We start from the raw sequence: 26,203 nt of genomic DNA, 5'->3' as shown, positions 1-26,203 counted from the left end.
TTCCTCAGTTAGGATTGCCAACTTTTTGTGGTAAAGCTCCTATACAATGGTACCTCGGGTTACAGACACTTCAGGTTACAGACTCCGCTAACCCAGAAATAGTGCTTCAGGTTAAGAACTTTGCTTCAGGATGAGAACAGAAATCGTGCTCCGGCGGTGCGGCAGCAGTGGGACGCCCCGTTAGCTAAAGTGGTGCTTCAGGTTAAGAACAGTTTCTTTTTTTTTCTTTTCTTTTTTATAATTAATTTTTATTCAGTTTCCAATATACATTCTATCCATATTTAACATCCATTTCTAACATATACATCTTTTAGACTTCCCTCAGCCTATCTGGCAATTTTCCATATTATGACAATTACACACATTTCTTAAATTTATATTGCCCTTTAACAATCTTAATCTTATCATATCTTTTAAGCAACATTTCTACCAATCATTTTCACAGAGCTTCTTGAAAGCCAACAAGCGTTAATTGTTCCTCACATAAATTTTTGATATACTCTGTAAATTTGATATACTCTGTAAATTTAGTCCTCGGTGAATCTCTAATTGCGTTGGTTCCGAATTCTTCCCGTTAATTTGTCCATTTCTGCATATTGCATCAATTTCATTCTCCATTCTTCCCTTGTCGGCATTTCTTCCTGTTTCCATTTCTGGGCCATCAAAATTCTAGCTGCTGTCACTGCATACCTAAATAACTTCACATCCTTCTTTTTAATTTCATTCCCTAATATTCCTAATAAAAATGCTTCTGGTTTCTTAACAAAAGTATATTTCAACATTTTCTTCATCTCATTATAAATCATTTCCCAGAAACCTTTCACTTTCTTACATTCCCACCACATGTGATAAAATGTTCCTTCTTTTTCCTGACTTTTCCAACATTTATTACTAACTTTATACATCTTACCAAGTTTCACTGGTGTTACATACTATCTATATATCATTTTCATAACATTTTCTTTTATTGTAGTGCATGCAGTGAATTTCATTCCTTCTTTCCACAATTTTATCCACTCATCAAATTGTATATTATAACCAAAATCTTTGGCCCACTGAATCATAACTGATTTAACTTCTTCGTCCTTTGTATGCCACTCAAGTAATAATTTATACATTTTTAATAAAAATTTTACATCACTATTCAAAATTTCTTGATGAAACCTAGATTTCCCCCCCTGAAAACCTCTTTCTGATAACTCTTTTTTGAACATTGCATTCAACTGAAAATAATGCAACCAATCATTCACATTTTCTTTAACTTCTTCATATGGTTTCAATTTCCATTTGTTCCCTTGTTTAAATATCAAATTCTCATATGTAATCCATCTCCCTGTCATATTGATCTTTTTCACACTCATTATCTCCAATGGTGATAGCCAATATGGAGTTTTAAACTCTAATAAATTTTTGTACCTATTCCAGACTTCAATCAACGGGTTAAGAACAGTTTCAGGTTAAGAACGTACCTCCAGAACAAATTAAGTTCTTAACCTGAGGTACCACTGTATTTAAGCAATTGCTTAAACATATGTAAAAATGAGGGGGGCTCCCTCATTTGCCCCCGTTTGCCTGAGCTTTCCCTCTTTTTGCTGCCCTCACCCTTGTCTGGCACATATTATGGTCTAAGCCTAGATGAAGTGACTTGTGGCTTTCCTTAGAACTTGTTAGTTGCAACTAACTTTTTCCATTGGCTGCGAAGGGAGTTTGCATGTCGAGGTCCCCCAAGCCACCCCTAAATAATTCACAATTCACACATAATTTTTGTTTAAGGTTTTTGGCATAATTTTGGCCACAACATTATTAAAATACATAAATGTGAGTGGTTGCTAAGGCATTGGTTATGACTATCTGTCCGCACGCCCAGGGACAGAACTGACTTCTGGATTCCAGCGAAAGCCAGTAATATTGGGGAGAGCATGGAGCCGGGCACCAGACCCTCTCCCCCCCCCCCCCCCGCATGCTCCCAGGGGCTCGTGCGGCCCTAAGCCCCCTTCAGGGGTACAGAGGAAAGAATGGCAGGCCCCTGGATTTTTTAACGGAATTCCCTTTCTGCAGCAGCATTGGAGGGGTAGGCACCGCCAATCCTTACCCCTCCACTAACTAATTTTTTATCCTATGCCTAACCACAACCTTACAAGTTGTGACAATTTGCTATGCAGTAGGCAAAAACCAAATGGCACCAGCCAATCCGCCAAATGGACACAATTCCTACCAGGCCTCTGCCCCAAAAGCAGACGACCCCATGGCAGGCATAGCAAGGTCAACGCGATAGCCCTAGATTAGGGAGGGTGGGCGGGTGAACTGATGCATGCAGCAAAAGAGCCCAGTCAGTGCTGCGTGACTTGATTTCATAACCTTTGGTCCATCCCCCTAAATGGCAACACCAAAATTTGCCCAGTAACCCAACCGCCCAATCACTGCAGATGGTCATCCATACTAACCCACCCAGCAACAGAGGGGTGGCCTGTCAGACCCCACCGCAACACGTGCTCTCTATGAAAAAGAACACGCTTTGTCACAATTTATGTTAGATTGTTTGGGGGGTGAGTATCTATCCATAGTTGCAAACTAATTTCTTATCCATGTTTGTATTGAGCAAAGATGACCAAAGTAAGCTACCTGACACAGAAGTCTTTCTCCCTGACAACGTTGGCAGGGAACAGTAAAGCTATTAGCTTAGCATTATAACCATCTAGCATTTCACTGAAATGCTGGATGGTGGTGGAGTGGGGGGGGGGATAATGGGATTAAAATTAAGCTCCCCCCTTTTTTTCTTTTTCCCCTTCCAAACAGAAGAGTGCAGCTATTAGCCCCATTTCAGTCTCACAATTAGACTTTTATTATTTGCAAGCAATTGTGAGTTACTCAGTATGATGAAGCATATTATTAATGATAATCTTTTCTTTTGTGAGAAATCCAGTATGCCGCAAAGCACATCTGTGCTAACAGGAAAGGACTGACAAAAAAACACTAATTGCAGGGAAAATAAGAGGAAACATTTGCTTCCCTCTACACATTGTTTTGCTTCAATTTTGCATTCCACATAAACTCAACCATCATGGAGTGTATGCATCAACCTTATGAAACTTAAAGACAATGTGCCTCTTGATGCTGGCACACAGCTTCACAGCACAAATCTTAATTCTTTGACTTACGTAAATCTACCTAGTTTGCATAACTTAAATAATTAGAAAGGCGGTGTATAAATGTAACAGATAAATACTTTATGCATCATTTTCTCTGCCTCTATGGTAAGGCCTTCTTGGTAGTGGCACGCTCCCTGTGGAATGCCTTACCTTCAGATCTCAAGGTGATTCTCATTGGGTTTTGGCATAGCCAGTCTTACTTTCCTCCAAATTCCTTGGACAGTCCCCCCACAAACAGGAACCACCAAATTTGCGCTAGGAAAAACTATTGTGGCAGTTTACAAATTTGTGCCTCCCTTTGCTAATCCCCATTGTGCTTCCTCTTGAAATCCCTTTCATAATTTGTCCAAGTAGCACCTACCATATAAATTTACCTCCACTGTTAGTCATATGCATGGAAGGCTTTCAATGTCATTTGATGCAGAAGATGTATCTTCAAAGCTAACCCCTCCCCCCTCAGTTTAAGTTGTAGGATGCAAAGTGTAGGAATAAATTGTCAGTCCTCTGAATGGAGAGAAGTCGAAAGTGGAGTCCCCCAGGGATCACAACTGGGCCCTGTACTTTTTAACTTGTTCACAAACAAGCTTGGGGTGAGCAGTGAGGTGGCCAAGTTTGCTGATGATATTAAAGGGTTCGAGGTTGTTAAAAGAAAGAGAGATTTTTTAAAGAAAAAGGACCTCTCTAAACTGAGTGAATGGAAGGTAAAATGGCAAATGCATTTCAAGGTAAACAAATGCAAATGGATGCACGTTGTGGCAAAAGAATCTTAATTTCACTTCTACACTCTTGGGGTCTGAACAGGTGCTGCTGAGGGACCAGGATTGGTCGTAGTTGATAGCTTGATGAAAGGGTTAACCAGGGTGGGGCAGCAGTGGGAAAGGCAAATTCCACACGAGGAATCATAAGGAAAGGAATGGAAATAGAACTGCTGATATCATGGTGCGGTTGTACCAATCTCTGCTGCGACCTGCATGTGGAATACGGTGCACAGTTCTGGTTGCCTCACCTCAAAAATGATATTGTAGAATTGGAAAGGGCAGCCCAAATGAACAAGGGGGTAGAGCAACATCTGGGGCTCCGGGGTTCAGAGAAAGGGCAAGAAGTGGGGCATGGTAGAAGTTTATAAAATTGGGCATGGCATGTAGAAAGTGGTTAGAGAAAAGCCCCCCCCCCCCCCAACTCATGGCAATTCAGTGAAGCTGAATGTTGATAGATTCAGGACAGATTTTTAGAAAAGTGCTTCTTCGCACATCACACAATTAAACTGTGGAGCTCCCTCCGGCAGGAGGCAGCAGTGGCCCCCAGCCTGGATGGCTTTGAGAGAGGATTAGATAGATTCATGGAGGGTTCCCCCCCGGCGCCTGGTCGGCCCCTGGGAGAAGAGGAGGCTGGACTAGGTGGGCCCCTGGCCGGATCCAGAAGGCTCTTCTCACAGTCTCATCTGAGCTTTAGCAAGATGGTCCTCTGCTTCTGCCACTTCACTTTATTTACCTAGATCCCTGAATAGTATTATAAGTAATACACTTAAAAATAATTGAAACAGATATCTGGCAAAATTAGGATGCCGTGTTATAGCCCATCTTCCTTCAGCTACACAGAGCTTTTATCCTGTGGGGTTTGTTTTAAAGGGGGGGGGGGGAGCTCAGCTTGATGAAATAATTGTCAGTGTCTTCCCCTTGCACTGTCATATAACGATTGTTGCTGCAAAGTGCTCCAGAAAGTAATGCAATTATGCCTTTTATTATATGTAATAAATACGAATTGCCTCTATTATTTTAAGCGATTTCAATTAAAATTTAAGGGCAATTTTCCTGGAGTGCTTTTAGGTCATCCTTTAGAAGTGTTTTAACTATTTGCTGGATCAGGTACTTTGTCTAATAGCACATACATTACCTTTGCATTCAGTGGTGATTGGGGCTGCTATTTTAGTAACGTAAAATATTTTAACTCTGCAGCAAATGGTAGAGAGTTGCAGACATTGTAGTGGATGCACCATTTGCATTGTAATGATTGGAAGATGAGCAAGAGAGAGCAACTTTGAGGGCTTCCAGATTATCATAGAATTGTTGGCACTCATCACAATGCCAGCCCAAGCCCCTTTTAAGCATTTAATCCAGACTAATAGAGAAGAGCCTGCCTCTCCCTTTTAGAGTCCTACAGATTGTTTCCTATTAGAGACTACATAGAATGTAGAGTTATTGTGCTTTCTCTTCAGTGCTCTTCTGCATAGTTTTGCAGCAGATTTCTGTCCAAAGTGAAATCCAGTGTGGAAGTTGTGGCTTCACTAATGTGAAACTGTGTGACACATTTTGGGGACAAAATGGCCACGTGGCTTCAACAAGGTTCATGTGCTCCCATCTGTACTTCTACAACTCCTTCAGACAGATGGTAAGTCCTAACAGGACTAGAATCAAAAAGGGACCACTGAGAACTAGAGAAGGGATCCGCATGCTATAGAGAGAATCCTGAGGTTTGCAAAAATACCAAGTATTGTTAAAAGAACCTTGGAATAAAATGGAAGGAATTTACCTTAAATATATACTTCCCACCACCTATCATAATTCTTATTATTTTTGTCATACTGTTAAATGTAAGAATTGCCTCACCTGCTTGCACTGTTCCAGCAACCATGCCTTTCTACAATTCCAGTTTTTCAGATTTGGAACTGAGACGCCTAGTTTGGTGATGGGTGTTGCTCCGTTTATAGATATATCTTTGTGAAATGCTTTAAAGAAATCTAATAAATTAGTCAGTCCTTCCTACAAAAGAGAAATCTCTTCTTACCTAAACCAGCTCACAATATAAAATAGGGGATAGAGAAAAGGGAAGCATGATGCATTTGTATGTTTGCTGAGAAGTGTCAGTAGATGTGGCTCCTAAGAAATGAGTGCAGAATGCAGCCTAAAGAAGACAGTATCCTCAGCATCAGTAATTTGTGAGTTCAGTTCCCTTGCCTTGCAAATTCCCCACATAAACCTGGACAACTAAACAAACAAAAAACCCAAAAAACCTGGTACTTATCATATTTGAATAATCATAATTACCTTACTAGTTCACTAAGTACATTTATATTGATGATTCTGCGGTGGAGCTGAATAACTTTGCCAGGGCAAGAAAGAATGGCAACCACAGCCAGAGTGGTCATGCAAAGAGTCGTTATTCAAGAATTATAAAGTGGCGAAAGAGAGAACAGCAGAGAGTGCTTCTGTTATGTCATTCCCATTGGAACTAATCTAGTCTCTGAGATTTCCCTGGAACTGAAGCAACCTTAAAGGAGGGTACACTGTGGCATTGTCTCTCTCCCTTGATTAATTTATTCTTTATTTAGTATTAAATCTATTTCCCAACTTTGTTCCATGCAGTTCAAGGGTGTCTGCATGGTTCTCTCCCTCCCCATGTTATCCTCACAACAACCTTATGAGGTAAGTTAGACTGAGAGACCGTGGCCAGACATTTTTTTCTGCTGCTTGCCCTCCTCCCCACAGTGGACAGAAGTTGACAGGTGGTATCTGGTTTCTGTGGTTCTGACCCCTCAAATCAGCCATCTACATCCCCCACTAACTAGAAAGAAAGAAAGAAAGATCCAAGGTTGTGATCAGCTGTGCAACAGAAGCCACCTGCCTGTGATAAACCGCCCACCCCAAAAAATTAAAATGGGCTAACAAGCTTCTATATCATAAGTGACTGCAGATGTAGAAACAACACTTTTCTATCAGCTTGTCTGTGGTAAACAGGAATCATTCTGTTTTTATCCACTACTGTTTTATGCCATGAGCTGTAGCCTGAAAGGTCAAAAGGGGTATGGAAGATGGGGGGGGGGAGTGGAGGGCTCTGTTAATCTTCTGCATTTAAGGCCGTGTGATAAATATGAATAAAAGAAGAGGATTGGAGATAAGAAAGCACATATGATTTGAACATCTTTTTGTGTGCCACAATACAGATAAGGAGAAAGAATTTACATTGAAACATCCTTTTATATTGCAATGCAGATCAGCTCATTGGAACATTAGCATTAGTAAATAAAGGCACATAAACTTACTACTTACTTTAAAAAGGAGATTTTTCTGGCCTTTTGGGAAAGTTTTTGAATCACAGCATGAAAATTAATTGTTCAGGCAGTGTTTGATTCAATACTTAGCCTGACAAATCCACTGGATATTCCTGAGACATTGCTGGCCTTAAATAATATTCAGGATTGGGATCAGGATCAGGGGGAGGGGGCGGCTCCCACCGTTCTTCCTCAGTACAGTCCCTGAAAGCATGGTCCCTGTATGGGGGGGGGGGGTCCCTGTATGGGGGTCTCCAGGTCTTCCAGCCTCTCCCCGGCTCCCATTCTTCCCTATCTTCCTTTGGAGTCTGCCATCCTTGGGCCAAGCCTGAAGGTGCCGAGGGAGTCCGGACACTTGGACACCACCCATGTGGTTCCAGTGGGGCCCCCAACCCTCCAAAGGCATGCAGGAGGTGACAGGGGAAGAGGAGGGAACAAGAAACATTCATTCGGTAATTGAACTTGTCTTCAGAAGCAGGGATGAATTTGGAGATTTTAAGCAGATAAACATGATTTGGAAATAGCCTAAATAAGTGGTACAAAAAGAGAGCTAATATAAAGGCAGGCCCATGACTGATCACAAAACAGAAACCTTGCATCAAAGACAGAGTCGGCATCTGCTATGAAATTTGCTAGATGAAGTGTCAGAGAAATAGAAGTCGAGAAAGAGCGTCAACATGGGAGTTAAAGTCACACAAGCTTGATGGGATCATCTGCAGACAAAGTCTAAAATCAAAAGAGTTACAAGATAAGAACAGAAGCTTAGTGGCCTCCATTTAAAAAAAAAGAATGAAAGGAATTGCCTTCAAAAATATTATTGAAAACTGACAAGACAGGCAGAAAGCAAAATGTGAACAGGCAATATATCTCACAACTAAAAAGGAGACAAAGTTGCAGAAGACCATGATAAACAAGAAGCAATATCAAAAGCAGGAGAAAGTTAAAAGATTGGAGTCTCTAGGTGTGCTCACTAGCGGCTGATGCCCCCGCTCACTTCGCTCCCCCACCTCCCCCTGCAAAGCCCCTCTCCCTTTATTAAGCCCCTCTCCTCTCCCCATCGAGTTGCAGCTTGCCTCCCCCACCAGGCCACTCCCCTCTCACTGGACTCCCCCGGCTGCCACAAGCCCCTCTCGCGCGCCCACCTGCGCCCCACTGGCCCCTCCCACATGCTCAGCCCCCGCTATGGCAAACCCAGCTCACTTGCCCTCTCTCACTTGCACACACGGACACCCCCTTCTTCCTCAAGGCCCCCATCTCCACAAACGCAGCTCCCTCGCCCACTGGCCTCTTGCTTGCTTGCCCTGCTGCCTGCCTGCCTGCCAGCCTCCAAGGCTTGCCTCACCATGGAGCATGGGCAGACTTGGGCTGGAAGGACAGTGGACTAGCACAAACATAGTATAAAGAGAAAATACAGGCCTTGAAAGGGCAGCACCAATGGCCAGCTATTGAGGAATGCCGTTAAGCCCCCACCAAAAACAGATTTCAGAAGATGGGAGAGCACAGAAAGGCCTGTGAGGAGTGTATAAACACAGCTTCAAGGTGGGCCTGGGGGAACTAGCAATCTAGACCAAACTAAGGCCTGGGGACTGGATCCGGCCCAATTGCCTTCTAAATTGGGCCCGCAGATGGTCCGGGAATCAGCGTGTTTTTACATGAGTAGAATGTGTGCTTTTATTTAAAATGCATCTCTGGGTTATTTGTGGGGCATAGGAATTTGTCCTCACCCCCCCCCCCAAAATATAGTCTGCCCCTCCAAGGTCTGAGGGACAGTGGACTGGCCCCCTGCTGAAAAAGTTTGCTGACCCCTAATCTAGACAATTAGGAACAAGCTAGATATTAATATTCTCAAGCCAAGTTTCCTAGCAGGCAAAAATTGGTAGAATACCCTGCTTTCTAGGTACAGTGGTACCTCTGGTTAAATACGCTTCAGGTTACAGACTCCGCTAACCCAGAAATAGTGCTTCAGGTTAAGTACTTTGTTTCAGGATGAGAACAGAAATTGTGCTCCAGCGGCGCAGCAGCAGCAGGAGGCCCCATTAGCTATAGTGGTGCTTCAGGTTAAGAACAGTTTCAGGTTAAGAACAGACCTCCAGAACGAATTAAGTACTTAACCCGAGGTACCACTGTATTGCTCTCTATAAATGTTGAGAAAAGTAAGATTATGATTAAATCCATTCCATTTGTAATTTATAACAGACTCTTGATTCATAAATGTGTCTGTTGACTTTTATTAAGTTAATGTACTGTCCCTAAATGGAACTTTTCTGTTATTTCATAATGAAATATAATTTAAAAGTCTCAGTGTTTGCAAACATAAGACATGCTCATGCATACCTTTGCAAGAAGGAATCAGGTCATTATATCTATTTTGATCTGTATTTTAGAGTTGCTCCTAAAGATTACACCAGTGAATTTTCTCTCAACATTTTCACAAATCTCTGTTTTCAGGGGCCATGGTATCTTACACCCCCTGACAAGACGGGGGGTGAAGGGTCTTGCTTTGGAGTACTGTAGTTCCATTTCTACCAGTAAGGTAGAATCCAGAAGGTGATCCTAGATTTCTTCTCTTCCCAGAAATATAACCAAGACAAGACAATAATTAAGTGCTGGATGAAATGACTGAGAAACAATCCTTGACAGTTCAGTGCAGCCCCAATACAGGCAGGAGGGATTATTAGGCAACTGATTTCTTTCCAGCAGTCAAACAACCCCAAAGGCAATAAATCACTGCCAGAGGTCTGGGGCGCCAACTCTAGGGGGCCCTGGGGGCCCTGGCACCCACAAAATTCTCACTGTGGGTACCTGGGCTCCACCCCTTTCTGCTGTCATGCGCCACCCAATGCCACCTCCAGCCACCATCATGACATCACGTCATGATGTCGCAGGGCCTGGGGCATGTGCTCTGGGCACCCACAAGCTGGGGCCCAAGTCGGCACTGCTGCCAGAGATGGAAAGATAGTAAAAAGTTGTTCACGCTGAAGTGAGGCACAAATGTGTTTAAGCACCAAGGATCTGCACACCATCAAAAGGCATGAAGCTCATATTTATATGATTGATCGACAAAGACTCAAGGAAAAACAACCTATGCTGAATATACATTGCCTACTTGAGGTGTGATCAGCACATCTGTTAATAAAAACATTCATATAGCATAAACAATACCATGGCAACAGGTAAGTTTAAGCCAAGTTCTAATTTTAGCTTGGCCTACTGCCACATATCAGCTGGGTATGACCTTCTATGTCTGATTTACTATTGCCTTTGAGTTACTGTTTCTTTTTCTCTGCTGTCTGCTGGTCTTCCTCCTCATTGCCTTTTCGTTCTTGCTGCTGTGTGCCAAGTGGTGACAAAGCGAGGGGTCCAGAGATGTATGCTGTGCTAGAAAAAGATGTCTGTGTGTGTGTGTGTGTGTGTGTGTGTGTGTGTGTGTGTGTAGCGTCCAAAGGCAGCTTATTCACTTTGCCCACCTCCCCAAATCAATAACACTGCAGTTAACACAGTGGCATCCCCAATTCTAAAATTTGAAAACACCATGAATACTTCACCACAGGCCATGTACGGAACGCACTTCCTGAGAGCTCATTGTTTGGAAGGGCTGCCCCCGTAGAACCTTCAACTGCCACAGCGCTGCTGCGGATCAGGTCCTCCCTAGGCACAGCTGGATCCCCAGAAACATTTTCAAGGTGTGTGTGGGGGGGGGATTTTTGTTCAACAATCTATCTAAGGAAATGGGAACAGGTCAAAAAGGGAAGAAAATTAAACTAGTCAATCTCCATTTATTATATTAGTGGTATTTATTTTTAAATAGGAAATATTGCCTCTCTTATTTCCTCACTGTTATTGTAGGGAGAAGAATCATTCAGGCCTATCTTCTTAACAATGGTGTGCAATTTGATAGAGCTAGCTTATTATTTCCAAGGTAGATTAACTTTAAAATTGAGAGGTCTCTGTGATTAACTGATTTTTAAAACCCTTGGTTTAATAATCCTTATGTTGCTTCTGAGCAATCATTCACTGCCAAGTATTAACGAAAGAAGGGAATTTGGTGTAATGCATAAGATTATGATGATGACAACTTAACTGCTGATTGCTGTTCTGTATATCTCTGCTAGAACAGAAATACATGCTGGTGAACCCAAAACCCAAGGCTGTGGGGAGAGCTAGGCAAGACGTCCTAAGAGAACTGCTCTGCACCTTGTTCTCTGCATGTCATGTGAGCAGAATTATATCATTGGCTAAGTTTATTGCATGCTCAGCTGCAAAGTTGGGGGTGGGGTGTCACCACTTCACCCTCCCCTGATTAGGATTCCACCCAAGCCCTAAACTGCCAAAGTTGTGACCAATGCTATGGAGAAGGTCAAACCTGCAGCGCAGAGAAAATTCCTTCCCGGCTCCGAATATGGCCACCATTTAAAAGCCATAGCAAACCCAATAATCTGAAAAGGAAAAAGTTAAATAAACAAGCAAAACAATAAAGGGAGGGCCAGGCGGGTGATGCTCTCGGACAACTGAGCTGCCGAGTTCAGCGCTGGCTGGAACATATGCCTGGGGAGCAGACCTGAGTGAAGACTGCATCCCTCAGCTCCACTTCCCAGGCCCCGCCCCCCAGGCCCCCACAGATTGGCTGGATTTGAACATGAGCCTCCACAGTGGCCAGAAGAAGCAGCAATGACCCCACGAAGATGGTGTGGCACTGTGGGGTGTGGCGGAAGCGCTGCAGTGGACAGCACAACGGCTGCTCACACTGAAATTAGATAAGAGGCCATTTTCAGAGCACACTGCTCAAGTGGTTGTGGATCAGGCACAAAGTCCAAATTTCTGGTCCTTCAGTTATCCTTGGGAAGCTACTTTTTAACATCCTAAAGATTATAAGCTATTGTCTTTGGACAAAAGAAAGCAACGGTCCATAGAGACTGTATGAAGTGAGGTGGATTATTAATGATGTGCCAAAAGTTTGATCTTGCTTGGCCACTGTCTCCCCCAACCCTTGTGAGTCAACTTTGATAGGTGGGTGGGGCTGCCTCACCTGGTGTAATGATGCCAAGGGATTGGCGGGTGAATTGTCCTGCCCCCTATCAAAATTGGCCCATAGGGGTAGGAGGAGATTGTGACAGGTCAAAAATCCCCCCGCCCCCGGTTCCCCACGTAGATGCTATGGGGCAATGATGCAGCATTATTCTGGCATATGGGTAGATACTGTAGACTTTGACTTCTACAAAACTTTTTGTAGTCCATCATTGAAGGTTCCAGAAAAACGAGGATGATAACAGGTGAAAGAACAGGACAAACCAGGGTCTCTGCTGCATAGTGTGACCTGGGAGGTAGTTAAACTGCGTAGGTATGAATCTACCCATCACCAAGGAGAACTAAGAGAAATTGGTTTCCTTTTTCCCTGGCCTCTGCTAAGACAACCAGAAGATAATGGTTCAAACTGCAGGGCATCGGCGCGCGCAGTTTGAACCATCTTTTAGATTTAGGGGAGCTAGTCTCAAGCCCAACGACACATTCTCAAGATGGAGGGGGAGGGAACAGCTGCAGTCGCCTGCGGTTCCTGCGCAATGTTTGCCATCTTGCCAAAGGTGGCAGGCAGCTTTACGTGCAGCAATTGCATGTTGATTGCCCTCCTAAAAGACAAAGTCCAGCAACTGGAGGAACGTGTAGCTACGCTCCAAAGAATTAGAGAGCTGGAGCTCTTCTTGGAAGCAACAGAGCACACCGTCTCCACCAAGGAGGAGACAGGGGACTCCCCTGAGAAGGAGGCTAGTTCACCAACACAGGAGCCCGATATGTGGAGAAACGTGACTCAAAGAAGTAGGAGGCCCAGGGTTCGCTCTGATTGTCTAGAAATACACAATCGCTTTGAGGTCCTCTCCCCTAGCATGGAAGACGAAGAGCAGACTCCATTTGAGGATCTCTCCCTCATTACAGTCGATCACGTATATGAAGATGAGCAGCAAAGTCAGTCCTCAGGGAATGTGCAGGCGACCTTGGAACGGACCGCTCACGGAAGAACCAAGACCAAACCTAAGAGAAGGCGTGTAGTGGTGATAGGGGATTCCCTACTGAGGGGAACAGAAGCAGTGATCTGTGGGCCTGACAAGATGTCTCGGGAAGTGTGCTGTCTCCCCGGGGCTAAGATCCAAGATGTAACTGAACGACTGCAAGGAATCATAAAACCCACTGACAAATACCCCTTCCTCTTGGTTCATGTGGGAACCAATGACACTGCAAGCAATAGCCTCCAGAAGATCAAAAGAGACTACGAGGCTCTGGGCAGGAAATTGAAGCAATTAAATGCACAAATCGTCATCTCATCTGTCCTCCCAGTTGAACGACGTGGCCCAGGGAGAGAGAGGAAAATAGTGGAAGTAAACAGCTGGCTTCGCAAATGGTGTAAACAGGAACGGTTTGGATTCTTAGATCACGGACTGCAGTTTCTTGAGGATGGACTTCTGGCAAGCGATGGGCTGCACCTCACAACGGTTGGGAGGAATGTTTTTGCCAAAAAACTAAGAAACCTCATCAGGAGGGCTTTAAACTGACTAATGTGGGGGAGGGAGACAGTGCTCCTGAAGGTAGGAGTCTATTAATTGATGAAGATGATCATCCAAATGTCATAGACCAAATGGAGCAAACAGCAAGCAGACCTAGTGGTGGGAGGAAAAAATCCTTAAATAAGAGACACGGGGGAATGACTAATGGACTTCAGTGTCTGTACACTAATGCACAAAGCATGGGAAATAAACAAGATGAGCTTGAGCTCTTGGTACAGCAAACTAAATATGACATAATAGGCATCACTGAAACCTGGTGGGATAAGTCCCACGATTGGAATGTAAAAATGGAGGGATACAATCTATTTCAGAGAAACAGACCAGACAAGAAAGGAGGAGGAGTGGCGTTATATGTCAGGGATGTGTATACCTGTGAAGAGATCCAAGATTTAGAACCTCAAAGCCAAAGTGAGAGCATTTGGGTCAAAATTAAGGGAGAGAAGAATAATAGTGACCTCATTGTGGGAGTTTACTATAGATCCCCAAGCCAAACGGAGGACATAGATGATGCCTTCCTGGAACAGATGGCCAAGCATGCAAAAGGAAGGGAGATAGTAGTAATGGGGGACTTCAATTACCCAGATATTTGTTGGATGTCAAACTCAGCCAAGAGCATAAGGTCAAACAGATTCCTCACTGGCCTTGCAGACAACTTCATTGTCCAGAAAGTGGGAGAAGCAACAAGAGGAACAGCCATTTTAGATCTGGTCCTAACCAATGTCGATGACCTGGTTAATGGGGTAGAAGTGGAAGGATCATTAGGCGCAAGTGATCATGCTCTTCTGAAGTTTACTATACAACGGAAAGGAGCAGCCAAGCATACTAGGACTCAATTTCTTGACTTTAAGAAAGCCGACTTCATAAAACTTAGGGAAGTGCTGGGTGAGATCCCATGGACAGTAATACTAAAAGGAAAGGGAGTTCATGATGGCTGGGAGTTTGTTAAGAGGGAGATAGTAAAAGCACAACTTCAGGCAATACCAATGAGACGGAAACATGGAAGGTGCCTAAAGAAGCCAGGGTGGCTATCTAAAGAACTTTTAACTGAGTTAAGATCAAAAAAGGATGTGTACAAAAAATGGAAAAGGGGGGAAACCACCAAAGAGGAATTCAAACAAATAGCCAGCACGTGTAGACACAAAGTCAGAAAAGCTAAAGCACAGAATGAACTCAGGCTTGCTAGAGAGGTTAAAAGCAACAAAAAAGGCTTCTATGGGTATGTTCGTAGCAAAAGGAAGAACAAAGAAACAGTGGGGTCACTCAGAGGAGAAGATGGTGAAATGCAAACAGGGGACACAGAAAGGGCTGAACTCCTCAATGCCTTCTTTGCCTCAGTCTTCTCCGATAAAGAAAACAATGCCCGACCTGAAGAATTTGGAGGAAATGATTCAGCAGAGGAAACACAGCCCAGAATAACTAAGGAGATAGTACAAGAATACTTGGCTAGTTTAGATGTATTCAAGTCTCCAGGGCCAGATGAACTGCATCCAAGAGTATTAAAAGAACTGGCAGATGTGATCTCAGAACCACTGGCAGTCATCTTTGAGAATTCCTGGAGAACAGGCGAAGTCCCGGCAGACTGGAGGAGGGCAAATGTTGTCCCTATTTTCAAAAAGGGGAAAAGAGAGGACCCAAATAATTACCGCCCAGTCAGTCTAACATCAATACCAGGGAAGATTCTGGAGCAGATCATTAAGCAAACAATCTGTGAGCACCTAGAAAGGAATGCTGTGATCACCAATAGTCAGCATGGATTTCTGAAAAATAAGTCATGTCAGACGAACCTGATCTCATTTTTTGACAGAATTACAAGCCTGGTAGATGAAGGGAACGCAGTGGATGTAGTCTACCTTGATTTCAGCAAGGCATTTGACAAGGTGCCCCATGATATTCTTGTAAAGAAGCTGGTAAAATGCGGTCTTGACTATGCTACCACTCAGTGGATTTGTAACTGGCTGACTGACCGGACCCAAAGGGTGCTCATCAATGGTTCCTCTTCATCCTGGAGAAGAGTGACTAGTGGGGTGCCACAGGGTTCTGTCTTGGGCCCGGTCTTATTCAACATCTTTATCAACGACTTGGATGATGGACTCAAGGGCATGCTGATCAAATTTGCAGATGACACCAAACTGGGAGGGGTGGCTCCCCAGAAGACAGGATCACACTTCAAAACGACCTTGACAGATTAGAGAACTGGGCCAAAACAAACAAGATGAATTTTAACAGGGAGAAATGTAAAGTATTGCACTTGGGCAAAAAAAATGAGAGGCACAAATACAAGATGGGTGCCACCTGGCTTGAGAGCAGTACATGTGAAAAGGATCTAGGAGTCTTGGTTGACCACAAACTTAACATGAGCCAACAGTGTGACGCGGCAGCTAAAAAAGCCAATGCAATTCTGGGCTGCATCAATAGGAGTATAGCATCTAGATCAAGGGAAGTTATAGTGCCACTGTATTCTGCTCTGGTCAGACCTCACCTGGAGTACTGTGTCCAGTTCTGGGCACCACAGTTCAAGAAGGACACTGACAAACTAGAACGTGTACAGAGGAGGGCAACCAAAATGGTCAAAGGCCTGGAAACGATGCCTTATGAGGATCGGCTAAGGGAGCTGGGCATGTTTAGCCTGGAGAAGAGGAGGTTAAGGGGTGATATGATAGCCATGTTCAAATATATAAAAGGATGTCACATAGAGGAGGGAGAAAGGTTGTTTTCTGCTGCTCCAGAGAAGCGGACACGGAGCAATGGATACAAACTACAAGAAAGAAGATTCCACCTAAACATTAGGAAGAACTTCCTGACAGTAAGAGCTGTTCGACAGTGGAATTTGCTGCCAAGGAGTGTGGTGGAGTCTCCTTCTTTGGAGGTCTTTAAGCAGAGGCTTGACAACCATATGTCAGGAGTGCTCTGATGGTGTTTCCTGCTTGGCAGGGGGTTGGACTCGATGACCCTTGTGGTCTCTTCCAACTCTATGATTCTATGATTCTATGATTCTATAATTTGCCTAATATAAACTGACCTAATTCTTCCATCAGTTTCTGCAGTCGCTGTCTGCTGCCAAAGTCCAGCCTTCCCTGTGGCCGTCTCACCTCAGCCCTCCATCTAAAAAGCCCAGATGGTTTCCTGCCCACCAGCAAGTTTTTGATAGAGACGTTGCATAAGGCCTTTTTAAACCCCTTTCAGAACACAGCTGAAATTCCCTTCTGATACAGTTGTGAATGAGGGTTGTGGTTTGTTGTCTGTGGGGTTTTTGTTGTTGCATGTTTTCATTTGTAACTGGGAAGCAGAGCAGATGGTTCAGGCATAGCGCACTGTGATGTGTCAGTTAAAATAACTGAAGCTACTAAATGCTTGTTTGCTGGTGGGAACTCTTTCTAGGGAGCCCTTGCCCAGCTCCTCCAACGGCAGCTGATTGGCTCAGAGAGCCTGTTTATCTCGCATTGCTATCAGCTCTTGCCATCCTCTGCTTTTGTTCATTAGGGCAGACAGATCATTGATTTGGCGCTGAGCTCCATTAAGAAGGCTGGCAGGGCAATGAGCACTGAGAAATGTGTCCCCTACCATGGGGATTTATTCTAATTGAGCTCGCTGTTAGGCAGATTTAATGGGAATGCTGCCGTTTTCGATGATAATACTGTGTTTGAGTTTCATATCTATCTATCTATCTATCATCTATCTATCTATCTATCTATATAATGCATACAGTTCCAGGGCAAGATAGAATATTTAATACAATAGCAATTCATAATAATTCATCTTTAAACATGTAGCTTACATATTGAAAAATCATAAAATGCCGTCATTACATTTTGTGCTTTCTCATTTTTAAAGTTCAGCAAAGATTTGAACTTAAGCAGTGAAAAATCATACAAGAAGATGGGACTGACTGGATTTAATAGATTTGGGGATGCTAAAACTGAGAACAAAAGACACACACGAGCAGCAGGGAAATGCAAATAGTGAGACTGAGCTGAAAAGCAGAGGGGATTTTTGTCAAAACGTGTCAGTTATGAAAACCTCACACCTTTACAGTGATTTGTCATGGGAAGGAGGCTAAAAATAGGAATAAAACTGTTTGCCCATTCAGACTCAGAACAGGAAGCAGTGAATTAGTTTTATGACATTGTTTACATAGACAGATCTGATTAGCTATTTCATCTGGCATTATGACATCATAGTATCGTAGAATTGTAGAGTTGGAAGGGACCAAGAAGGGTCATCTAGTCCAACCCCCTGCAATGCAACATGGGGCTCAAACCCACAACCCTGAGATTAACAGTCTCATGCTCTACTGACTGAGTTCCCCTATAGCATTCCACAACCAATTCACTTTTCTTCTGTGCAGCATGCATGGGAAAACACATATACGCTGTTTCCTCACAACATGTTCAGGTGGGGGGGTAGGGTGGGCTGGGGAGGAGGGACCATGAGCCAGATGGGGACCCACCAGATGCATGTGCCCCCCCCCCCATATTACTTGTTCTGCCCAGTTTTAATTGCTGATGTTCTCAAATTTGAATGTTCCCTCATGGAAAATAAAATCCCTGCACAAAGAAATGTAGCATTTCAGAGAATGTGCCTGCAGCTTTCCTCCAACATTCTGGTTATATAATGGACAAGAATGTTCATTAATAGTTTAACGAAGTATACATTGGTCTGCGACAGTGTGCTTAAATGAAGGATGTAATATTAAGCAAGCAAACAATGATGATGTGGGTTCCTGTGAGAATTCCACAAGGAAAACTCTCTGTCTAATCCAACTTTCTTCCAACTTATGCTAAGAGTGTGTACCTGATGAAAGAAGAACTGCCCTTAATCCTCAGATCAATAGACGCTACACATTTCACAGACTAAATGAATAAAGTAATCAACTTGCCTAAATTACACCATGTGATAGATCAAACAGTATGAGGAAACTTCCCATCGATCTCCTCAGTGTGTTTAGCAGAGATACGGTACATGGCCTCCTTCTGGGCTGGTCACCGCTGCCTTCACATAAGCAGATTGAGCAGCCCCCAATATCGCTTTCCTTCATTTTGCTTCCTTTTCTGACTGCAAGAGTTTACGCTTAGTTTACTGTGAACTGACACTTTGGAGAAGGATAATAACCTGGGATACCTATGAAAAGATTTTGCTTTTGAAAATTTAATAAAAAGCATTAAAAAAAATAATTAAAAAAATAAAGGTGTATTTAATATATTTGCTAGGCCAGGCTTCCTCGACCTCGGCCCTCCATATGTCTTTAGCCTACAACTCCCATGATCCCTAGCTAGCAGGACCAGTGGTCAGGGATGCTGGGAACTGCAGTCTCAAAACATCTGGAGGGCCAAGGTTGAGGAAGCCTGTGCTAGGCTACCCCCCCCCCCCCGATGCTGTGCTTGACATTAACATACACACACAGACACACTGCAAACACCTGAGGAAGCATATGCTGAGAAAAAGCAACCGGCCAAAGGTCACTTAGGGTTGAGCTGAGAGTTGAGCAGACATAGCCTTAGTTTAGATCCTGCAGAACATCCACTGCAGCACACTGGCTTCTTAAGGGAGCAGAAACCCATGAAATCCATGCATGGCTTTGATTTGGTTAACTGTCTTGGACAGTTTTGTTGCTGAAGAAGTAGGAAATAAGTAGGAGACCCTCCTTTGGATTGTGGCCTCACATTAGTTCATATCTCCAGGGCCGTCAACTGCCAGGAGGATGTGCTCAGGGTTACCAGCAGTGTGTGTGAGACAATCGTCTGGCTGAGAATATTGAACTTGTGTTTAACGCGTAACATTTCACGAAACCCAGAGTTATAGAAGGGTCGTAACCCATTTGATCCACACAAGCCTGTGGCTTGGAGAAAGTGCCCAAAGTTACCTCAGTTAAAAAGCAAGTTGAACCCAGACCTCCCCAGTCTTGAGCTCTAGCTACACTGGTGCTCTCCAAACTGCTAGGACCACAGATTGCTAGGACCACAAACTGCTAGGACCACAGAATTAATCACCATAATTCCTCTTTCCTTCATGTCTGCTCCCCATTTGTGATAGTTTTGCCCAGCCTAGGCCAACCTGAGAAAACAGTTGCCTTAACTATACGGACCTTTGTTGGCAAGGTGATGTCTCTGCTTTTTAAGATGCCGTCTAGGTTTGTCATTGCTTTTCTCCCAAGAAGCAGGTGTCTTTTAATTTCGTGGCTGCTGTCACCATCTGCAGTGATCATGGAGCCCAAGAAAGTAAAATCTCTCACTGCCTCCATTTCTTCCCCTTCTATTTGCCAGGAGATGATGGGACCAGTGGCCATAATCTTCGTTTTTTTGATGTTGAGCTTCAGACCATATTTTGCGCTCTCTTCTTTCACCCTCATTAAAAGGTTCTTTAATTCCTTTAATTCTTTAATTCAACCATCAAGGTTGTGTCATCTGCATATCTGAGGTTGCTGATATTTCTTCCGACAATCTTAATTCTGGCTTGGGATTCATCCAACCCAGCCTTTCGCATGATGAATTCTGCATATAAGTTAAATAAGCAGGGAGACAAAATACAGCCTTGTCGTACTCCTTTCCCAATTTTGAACCAATCAGTTGTTCCATATCCAGTTCTAACTGTAGCTTCTTGTCCCACATAGAGATTTCTCAGGAGACAGATGAGGTGATAGGCACTCCCATTTCTTTAAGAACTTGCCATAGTTTGCTGTGGTCGACACAATCAAATGCTTTTGCATAGTCAATTAAACAGATGTTTTTCTGGAACTCTCTAGCTTTCTCCATACTCCAGTGACAAAGGTCCATATAGTTAAAGCCATGGTTTTCCCAGTAGTGATGTATGGAAGTGAGAGCTGGACCATAAAGAAGGCTGATCGCTGAAGAATTGATGCTTTTGAATTATGGTGCTGGAGGAGACTCTTGAGAGTCCCATGGACTGCAGGAAGATCAAACCTCTCCATTCTGAAGGAAATCAGCTCTGAGTGCTCACTGGAAGGACAGATTGTGAAGCTGAGGCTCCAATACTTTGGCCACCTCATGAGAAGAGAAGACTCCCTGGAAAAGACCCTGATGTTGGGAAAGAAGGAGGGCACAAGGAGAAGGGGACGACAGAGGACGAGATGGTTGGACAGTGTTCTCGAAGCTACAAACATGAGTTTGACCAAACTGTGGGAGGCAGTGGAAGACAGGAGTGCCTGGTGTGCTCTGGTCCATGGGGTCACAAAGAGTCGGACACGACTAAAGGAATAAACAACAAATGCCAACCTGATGCCTTCCAGAGGTTTTGGTCTTCAACTTCCACCAGCCCCAGCTGTCACCACCCCCACCAGCCTGGTGCTGATGGGAACTGTAGTACTCAGCTAGAGTGTCCTGGGCTGCTGACAGTTGAAAAGCAAAACTGGGCTTGTCACTTCTTTAACTCAAGCACAACAGAGCGCCTAACTTTTGAGGTGCTTTATAAACAAGTGCCAGTTGAAGTAGCAGCAGTAGGATACTCTCCAAGTGTCCCGAGTTTCCAGGGACAGCCCTGGAATTACAGAAGCCGTCCCAGATTCTGTTTGATGTAGAATGTCCTATTTACCTTTTTCTTCCCCTCTATATCTCGGAGAACAATTAAAAGTGGTGTGTGTGTGTATATGTGTGTGTGTGTGTGTGTGTGTGTGTGTGTATGCAGGTTCAAAAACAGAGTCCTGCTTATACAGAAAATAATTTTTCTGCCCCAAATGAAGGAAATAGTGAAGCTGTCACAAGAAGCCCTTCCCATAATTTTGAAGCAAAATGTCACTAATCCATTTTAAATTCTGTAATCTCAGTGCTTCAGCAGCCAGCCATTTTTTTAGGAAATATGTGGAGTGTTTATTCATTTGTTGTAAATGGAGCCTTACACTGTCTACTGAGAAGTAAGTCCCACTGTATTCAATGGAGCTTACTCCCAGGTAACTGGGTGAAGACTGTGCAGCCTTACACTGCTATTCTATGCATTTTTACTCAGAACTAAGTTCAATAGGATTTCCTCTCTGAAATGTTCCTTATCCTCACAGTTATTTATATATACATTTTATATACACATCATATAAATGTATAACCCACCCCCTTTCCCCTGACATGGACTCAAGGCAGGATACAGCTAAAATTTTATTTCATTCCATTTATCTGTTGAAGGTGTTGTACACGATCCCTTCCAGCACACACTTTTTTTCTTTACAACAATCCTGTGAGGTAGGTAAAGCTGAGAGGTTGCACTTGGCTCAAGATGACCGATGTTGATGTGCAGATGCTGCCTATATGTGCGGTGAGGTCAAACACAGGAGAAGCTTTCTGATGTAGCCTAGAATGTCCCTCTTTTCATTGGAGCAATGTTGGAGGGTATGCTGTAGTAATAGTAATAATAATATTTTTTTATTTATATCCCGACCTCCCCAGCCAAGGCCGGGCTCAGAGCGGCTTACAAGCAATAATAAAAACAAGTTGAATGAATACAACTTAAAAACAAAATTAAAATACAACATTAAAATATTGAAACATTAAAATATTAAAATGTAGCCTCATCACAGGAGGAGAAAGGAAAAAAGAAAGAGAGGGAGGGAGGGAATCAAATTGGCTCCAAGCCAAAGGCCAAGCGGAACAACTCTGTTTTACAGGCCCTGCGGAAAGAAATCAGATCCTGCAGGGCCCTGGTCTCATGAGGCAGAGCGTTCCACCAGCCCGGAGCCAGAGTTGAAAAGGCCCTGGCTCTGGTTGAGGCTAATCTGACTTCCTTAGGGCCCGGACCTCTAGGGTGTTGTTATTTATGGACCTTGAGGCTCTCCGTGGGGCATGCCGGGAGAGGCGGTCCCGTAGGTACGAGGGTCCTAGGCCATGAAGTTGGGTGAATCTCCTGACTTTGCCTTTTCTTTTTGTAACTTCAAAGGTTAATTGTTTTTAAGCAGTATATATTTGATTCACTCTCTTTAATCATTTGTAAAAAATGCTAGCATATTTGTGTGTACACACAGCAGGGATTGGTTCATGTTAGTGACAGACTGTTTAGCTCTTTATATTCTGCACTGCTAAGACCTCCTCTGTGACAGGTTTTGTTCTGGAAAAAGAGGCTAGAGGCATCTATAGACTGTGATACCCAAAGGTTAAACTGCAGAAGCAGACCTTCTGTCATCAATTTAGTGAGTGATTGCTGCTGGTGAGGTTTCCTAGGGAGCAAAACAGCTTTCTCCATGAGTCAGCAGAGCCTGCTTGAATCTCAGACAGTTCTGCCTAGTAGAAAGGTCTCTTGCCACCAACAAATATGATTCTAGTGTTCTAGTAGTTTGGTTTATTGTTTGATTGCTTTTTTAAGCATTTGGAATATGCCGGACAAAAGTGATGTTACATCCTAGACTATCTCATAGTGCTCATGCTCCGTGTGGCATCATGAATTTCAAGTACAGCCTATCAGGGAGGGAATGCAAATCCTTTTAACTAAGGCTCAACTTTTCCCAAGCAGCTTCACAAAGGGAGTAAGTTTCACCAAACTCAGTGGGATTTACTTCTGAGGAAGGATGTTTGAATCTGTACATAATGCTTGTTAAAATGGTATTGCTATTCCTGTTTGGGATACAAATTCTATACATTCTGTTAGGAATGTGTGTGTCCTGTTCTCTTTATACATTGCTGCCCATAATACAATCTTTCTTAGGCAGCAATCCTATGAATGCTTGAGAGAGAGAGACCCCACTGAACTCAGTGGCATTTATTTAGGAATAAATAATGGACTGCTCAACTCTAACATGGGTCAGTCCAGGCATCGCAATAAACCACAGTTTACTGTGATGGGAATGAGCTGCAGTGAGTCTTGGGTTCACAAACTGCCCCAGCCCCTCTGCTTCTTTGGCCAAAAGAAAGAGGTTGAATTTTTTTGCTTCTTTTATTATAAACTGTACTGTCATTTTGTCTTTATGCAGTGAACCAATTTAGTTTATTTATGATGTGTGTGAAATAATCCAGCTTCAAATAATGGGCTTGTTTGTTATGTTCAGCATTTGAATGCAAGGCTGAATTATTGTTAACCAGAAAGGGGAGGACAAAGTTGTGCCAAAGGAGAAGGGAGAGGGCCATAGCTGTCAACCTTCCCTTTTTTGCGGGAAATTCCCTTATTCCAGCGCTGTTTCCCGCTGCTATCCCGGATTGTTAGATATCCCGTAGACTGTCCCCAGGATAGGTGAGGCTGCTGATCCCTTATTTTTGAGGCTGCTGATCCCTTATTTTCAAATCTGAAAGTTGACAGCTATGGAGAGGGCTGATGCATGAGTCTCACTGCGGTTTGTAGATGTCATGATAATCAACAGTTTAGCAGGATGCGTGAATTGGCTCTAGGGTTTGCATGCCCAGGCGCAGCCCCACCTCCCTTCTGGGAGCCAGACCTCAGGATCAAGGAATAGGCATGACAACATATTTGAGATTAAAATGACCACAACTTTATTAAATTTCAGATGTAGGAAACCTTGGCTTAGGCATTGGGTGTGTATCCCTCTCAGCCCCCTGCTGGGGGTCTGAGGCAAGATAGGGTCAATTCAGGAATTTGGGACACTGCAAAATGTGTTTACACAGCTGACTGCCTCCTGCATTGCTGAGGGGAGCTCTATGGCCCGCTGCTGTGTGCTTGTGGTCAGCGACTCGCTTCAAGACCCCTCTAACAGGGAACCGCCACAAAAGGGGTGAGTCACCACACCACCCCGTCTTCGATTGTTAGACTAAAGGATTCTACCCAAGGCCTAAAACCGCCAAAGTTGTGACAATTGCTATGGGGAAGGCAAAACCTGCAGAGCAGGGGAAATTCCTTCCTGACTTTGAGAAAAACAGCAACCATCTTCCGACCGTAGCAACGCCCATGGACCTGAAGGAGAAAGGTTAGCCTGTAAAGAAGGATAAAATTACGAGGGAAAGCTGGGTGGGTGAAGCTCTGGGGTTCAACTGTGCTTCCGCCATCAGCTCCGGCCCCCTTTCCTACTTTTGGAGCGGACCAGAGTGAAGCCTGATCCAATGTGGTCCCCTCCTCTTGCCCCCACCCCCCAAGCTGCTGCGGATAGGTCAAATTTGAATTTGGTGGCAACCCCAGTAAGTTTATTGGCATGCTTTTGATGCTTTATTATTATAGCATTGTGTTTTTATATTGTATGCTACCCTTTTTTATTTTCTGTGAAAGTGCAGTTTATAAAGATTCTAATAAATAAATGTGGGAATAAAATGTCCACAGCAACTTCAAGAGACAGATCCCCAAAAAATGCTTTAAAGAGGGAGATGGTTCAAGAGAGTTTAATGTATGATGATAACAACTGCTAACTCCATTGCATTGGAAATCAGTTCATTGCCCCACCAACAGCTATAAAACATTTGTCAAGCAAAGCTCAATGTACTTCATGATACCCCTATATGCTCAGCCAACCAAAATGAAAGCCATCCATTCTCCCCTTTATGTTTCACTGATGAAAATCTTTCAAGCTTATACATTTCAATGAATGCTACGGTGCTGCAGAGAGTTTAGACGTAGATGCTCTTTCCCCTCTCACTTAATTTGAAATGGTCCTTTAATGTGGGAACTTAGGAAGGACACAGAGAATAAATCACCTGTCACTGAATTGCACTAGTCAAGCCTGACATGAGATGTTGTGGCAAATTTGTTGAAGCTTTGAAGTTATTACACTTTGACAGTTATTATGAAGGTATAAGGATATAATACTTGACTGATATATATTCACCATAACAGAGCTATTGCTGAGCTTTGCCCAAAGTGAATAATTTTGAGGTTCCTTCTAACCTGGGTGAAAGAAATTTCTGAGACACTTCAAGGGAAGCAAAATGGGTTTGATAAGATGAGCAAACCTTCAGAGAGAGGCTACACACATTCCTACTGGAAACTCACAGAAAACAGCAGTGCAGCTTGTTGCTGAAGCTGTGTTGTGGTTCTCTCGTCCGCCTCTCAGTGAAGAAATCTTCCACAGAGTGGACAAAGTAGAGCATTACAAAATGTCTCAGAGGGAGCTTTATAAACCCCTATACTCTACTATCTTCCCAAAGGGTCTGTTTACACTGCTAGCAAGTGGCCATCTAAAGAAAAGCTAGTGTGAATTAGTACTTTTGGCAACAATCCTGCAGGAAACATCTTACGCCATCATTGTGAGAATGGAGCCATGTTGTGTAAGGCACCCAGTCATGTTGAGTCTGTGTGGAGTGTGAATAATTTCAAAATTTGTGAAAATGACTTGGGTGGACCAAAACAGTCACTCTCAATTTATCACAATTCAGCAGCTGGTAAATTGTGGGGTTGGGGGTGGTGTGGGTTTGGGCATTTTTACCATTCCTGTGCCCAAAACTCAAATGTTGGCAGATTTGAAAAGTTTTTTTTAAAAAAGGAAACTTTTTTAAAAAAAACACACACACACACTTTCTGTTCTTTCCCTCAAAATGGGAAAATCAATTTACACACACTCCTCTTCCATCTCTAGCAGGTGTATA

General features: G+C 43.5%; 1 protein-coding gene across 1 annotated transcript in view; it reads left to right on the top strand.

Annotated features, from left to right (window-relative positions):
• The window catches only part of CNTNAP2 (contactin associated protein 2), a 965,530-nt gene that overhangs the window by 367,576 nt on the left and 571,751 nt on the right, over nucleotides 1-26,203 (top strand). The window lies entirely within an intron of this gene.

The sequence above is a fragment of the Podarcis tiliguerta genome (genome assembly GCF_965153285.1).
Source record: "Podarcis tiliguerta genome assembly, chromosome: 12".
NCBI lineage: Eukaryota > Metazoa > Chordata > Lepidosauria > Squamata > Lacertidae > Podarcis > Podarcis tiliguerta.
Note: the sequence above shows the minus strand (reverse complement) of the source record. Positions and strands in the feature narration are given on the sequence as shown.